This window comes from Choloepus didactylus, chromosome 12, assembly GCF_015220235.1.
Source record: "Choloepus didactylus isolate mChoDid1 chromosome 12, mChoDid1.pri, whole genome shotgun sequence".
NCBI lineage: Eukaryota > Metazoa > Chordata > Mammalia > Pilosa > Megalonychidae > Choloepus > Choloepus didactylus.
This window is the reverse complement of record NC_051318.1, coordinates 93,626,622-93,631,692: the sequence shown is the minus strand read 5'-3', so window position 1 is coordinate 93,631,692 and position 5,071 is coordinate 93,626,622.

Sequence of the window (5,071 nt, the reverse complement as noted above, 5' to 3'; positions counted from 1 at the left end):
CGGTGCATCAGAATTAAGAAATTAAATGCAAATTTGGGGTGTGTTCCAGTTTGCTAATGCTGCCATTATGCAAAATACCAGAAATGGATTGGCTTTTATAAAGGGGGTTTATTTGGTTACAAATTTATAATCCAAAGGCCATGAAAATATCCAAATTAAGGTATCAACAGAGTATACCTTCACTGAGGGAAGGCCAACAGCATCTGGGAAAACCTCTGTTAGCTGGGAAGGCCCATGGCTGGCATCTGCTGCTCCCGGGTTTTGTTCCAGCAACTCTCTCAGCTCCTGTGTGTTCTTCAAAATGCTTTTGGGGCATTTCGTCCTCTCTTAGCTTCTCCAGAGTAAACACTGGGCTAGCATCTCCAAAGTGTCAGGAAAAGTCTGCTTTCAGCGGCTGTCTCCAAAATATCTCTCTCAGCTGCTCTCCAAAATGTTGCTCTCAGCTGCTCTGAGGTCCTTCTCTTTTGAGCTCTTTTATAGGACTCCATTGATTAAATCAAGACCCACCCTGAGTGGACAGGGTCCATATCTCTATGGAAACAATCCCATCAAATGTTTCACTTGCAGTTGATTGAGTCACATCTCCATCAAAGGATTCCAACCCAATCAACACTAATATGTCTGCCTCCACAAGATTGCATTAAAGAATATGGTGTTTTGCGGGAACGTAATACATCCAAACTGGCACAAGGGGAGTTTTGCAGAAGCCACAGATAACACGTGACAAAGGCCAGCGGACGACAGTATTTTACCTTAACATTGACCTACATATGGCCTATGACCAAATACTTAGCCCAAATTTTACAATAAGGTACTGTAAACATTCCATTAAAAAAAAAGGAAAAAAATCAGACCTTTTCTCTTGTATGAAGGGAGGGCCAACAATTTTACAGGGATTTTCCGCATCGCAGGGATGCTGTATCCCTAATTCCTGTGTTCCGGTTTGCTAAGTTGACAGAATGCAAAATACCAGAAATGGATGACTTTTATAAATGGGGTATATTAGGTTACAAATTTACTGTTCTAAGGCCATAAATGTTTCCAAACTAAGGCATCAACAAGAGGCTGATGGCATCTGGAGTTCCTCTGTCCCATGGGAAGGCACATGGTGATGTCTGCTGGTCCTTCTCTCCCAGACTCCAGTCTCAGAATGACTTTCTCCAAAATGTCTCTGGGCATTTTCTCTCTAAGCATCTCCCTCAAGGACTCCAGTAAACTAATTAAGACCCACTTGAATGGGTGGGTCATATCTCCATGGAAACAGCCTACTCAAAAGAGCCCACCCACAACAAGTCTACACCCAGAAGATCGCCTTAAAAGCATATGGCGCTTCTGGGGTGCATAATAGATTAAAACCAGCACACCCCTCTATGTGGAGGGATAAACTGTATTCATGAAAGCCTAAAGGGGCTTGAGAAGACTGTTAGTAGAGGCCAAGGTAGAGAAGGGCTTATTTTGGAGGGATTTGTGGGTGCAGTTTTATTGAAGGGAGTGGGTTTCACTAAGGACAATAGGAGACATCTGACGTTCTTAAGATAATTGAATTGAATTGGTAGAACACCACCAGCTTGGATGCAAAGGGACAGAGAGAATATAAAACAAAAAGAGGCCAAATTGAAGGGGCTCCTGCCAGCCAAAGATGGGACAATTAGAGCATCATTAAGAACAATGACTGCAACCAATTAAAACACATCAGATATGTTGAAATCCATGAATTCATAATGAGACTGAAAAACCAACTAGTTCTCTTTGGATCATGCCAAGGACTTAATTCATTATTCTAAAAACTGGCAAATAAAGGGAAAGGTTAAGCATTCTCATTATAAATCAGATAGTTGATGAGGAAAAATTTCTCTTTACGGAATTATTCCAGTTAATAAATGCACAAATAATGGTAAAATTAGAATATCACTGTTTTGAAATTCCTAATGAAATCATGGATCAGGGTAATGATAACCAGTGATGGCTGATAGCCCAGAAAGAGAGAGAACCAGGCACTAGGTGTCTCCTCCAAAGAATTCTCCTTAGTGTATATTCCTGCCAAAATGTGAATCTAATCAAACCAGTAGATTTGGCTACCAGTTTTTAGGAAATATAGGGGACAGAAGAACATAATAAATGGCAACATGGGAATCCAACTAACAGAATTCAGACAGTAGGAAACATTACAGGAAAAATGATCAGTCTTCCTCAACAAATAACAAAGGTATTGCAAAGATGGAGAGGGATGGAGGAAGAGAGAGAGAAAGAGAGAGAGAGAGAGAGAAAAGAGAGAGAGAGACCATGTTTCAAATAATATTTATAACATGCAAAAAAGTTCACCATATATTATATTAAATTAGGAAAATCAGGATATAAAATTGTATTTACTAAACAAATCCATTAGTTTTTTAAAGAACTATACAGTACAAAAGAAAAGTATGCAAAAATAGTAACAGTGATTGTCTCTGAGTATCAGGATTGCTGATCATTTTAAATATTATTTTGTATTTTCTGAATGTGTTTTGAGGAGTAAATGCTACAATTATGATCACTGCAATATACCCCTCTTGAAATAAAGAGAAATCAGTAGAAATATGTCTACAGTCAGGGAAGAAAGCATCTCATTTTTGAACACTGTTAGTTTTTTTCATGTATTGGGCCAGCATTTCAGCCTATCAGGAGTTTGTCTTCTACAAGCAAACTGACTAATCGCATTGGATTGTAAAATGTGGGTGGATCCCAACTCCCTAGTAACAGGTGTGTATTTCATCAGGAGTCACATGGAAAGGATCCAAAGGAATGAATCAGGGCTCAACTTCCAACTTTAAGGTGGGTGTGAGAAGTTGTTACCCTCGTATATGACTGTTTAGGAAGGTCGGCATCTGAACCATGGAAGTCAGACTTTCCGTGGCTAACAAACAGGAGGAGACCAACAGCCTCGACACAGCCTCGACTGGGTACAGATGGTCCAAAAGCAACAAGTTTATTCTGTTGTGTTGCCAAGGCAACAGCAGCTGCTTCTGCCATCGTGGAGTGGGGGAGGGGAGCCCAGTGCAAACGAAGAGCCAGAAGGATTCCATAAATCCTTTCTAGGAAAATCGGAGTGGATATTGCAAAATAGCAAATCATTTCTGGGTGAAGTTTTTCCACAGCACTTGACGACTCATCAACAAAAAGGCAACTGGCGTTTTTCGTGTTATGGTCTGCCTAGTACCAAATAGAAACTCGTGCCTCTTGTCGTATTGCCATTTTCCCTTCGACTACTCCAAACAGCGGTGGGCAAGGCTTTCTTAGAGCCTTATCCCCTGGGTGTTAAAACACAGTGATGTTTTCTTGTGACAGTTGCTGCAGCATCTATTCGCATGATTGAAAGATGCTTATTACGGTTTTACTGGGTCCTGACTTGGAAAGGAGGAAGGGAGGGAAGGAATGTCCTCCTCTTGGCTCCCATCTCCGAAGGAAAGGGGTGAAGGCGGCAGGTTTGGGGAGTGCACTAGAATACATTTTCACTCAAAGGGGGAGCAACCAACAGGCTAACCTGCTGGAAGTCAGCTGCAAGAAGGATGCTGGGAATCCACGAAGAGCTGTCAGGAGCTATCTAAGCAGGGGTGGAGCCCAGCTCAGCACCCAACAGGCCTTGGAGAGGGAGAACACATGGAAACTATTGGCCTGGATGTGTTGAGCATCTAAATCATTTTCAGACTGGAGAAACTGGGAGGTCTGACTTGCTGGCTTAGAAAAAGACATGTCCCCCATCTGAACCTCACTTAGTGTGTTCAGGACACGAAACAGTCTTTGGATGGTGCTCCAGTTTGCTAAAGCTTCCATTATGCAAAATACCAGAAATAGATTGGCTTTTATAAAGGGGATTTATTAGGTCTCAAATTTACAGTTCTAAGGCTGTAAAAGTGTCCAAACTAAAGCATCAACAAGAGGATACCTTCACTGAAGAAAGGCCGATGGCTTCTGGAACACCTCTCTCAGCTGGGAAGACCCATGGCCAGTGCCTGCTGGTCCTTTGCCCCCAGGTTCTGGTTTCAAAATGGCTTTCTCCAAAATGTCTTTGGGCTTCTGTCTCTCTTAGCTTCTCTCAGCTCTCTGCTTGGTTCTCCTGGGGGCATTTCTCTCTAAGCATCTGGGAGCGCTCTCTTAGCTTCTCTGGGGCAAATTCTGGGCTTCATCTCTTAGCTTAGCATCTCCAAATATCTTCCTGTCTGCATCTCCAAACATCTCCAAGCGTCTGGGTCTCTGTGGGCTCTCAGCCCTCTTAAGGACTCCAGTGATCTAATTAAGACCCACCCTGAATGGGTGGGGCCACATCTCCATGGAAACAACCTAATTAAAAGATCCCACCCATAATAGGTCTGCCCCCACAAGAGTGGATTAAAAGAACATAGTCTTTCCTGGAGTACATAACAGAGCCAAACTGGCACAGATGGTGTTTGGGATTGAAGTGCCCCCCAGAAAGATATGTTAAAGTCCTAACCCCGAGATCCTAGGAAGGTTACTTTATTTGAAAATAGGGCCTGGACAGATATAATTAGATAAAATGAGAGTCATCCTGGAGCAGGGTGAGCCCTTAATCCCAGATGACTGGTGTCCCTGTAAGAGGAGAGGAGACAGTGAGACACACTGTGGAGGGGCCATGGGAAGGCAGTGGCTGAGACTGGAGGGGTGGGGCTGTAAGCCAAGGATTGCCGCCACCACCAGATGCTGGAAGATGCAGGCAAGGATCCTCCCTGAGAGGATAAAGGCGTGAGCTGTGGAGGCAGGTAAGTCAGGCAACCCCGGCTGGGAAGCCCAGGCTCGGGGCCGAAAGCTTCTTGTTCTGTCGAGTTGGAGTCGCGTTTACAAGGCCTGAGGCAGGTTGCCCAGCCACTCCAGGCCTCAGCTTCCTCTCCAATGCAATCTCTGAGCGTTGTGTTGTGAAATTGGCACAGCGCCCGAAACGTTTTTATTATTAGTATTCTCATTCCAACATGTCTTCCGAAAACTGCGAAAGAATGGAGTTCACTTCTGCTTGCTTCCGGAATTTGAAAGTGAGAGCAGATAAAGTAGAAACCCCAAGTGGAAAGTTATGTTACCGACT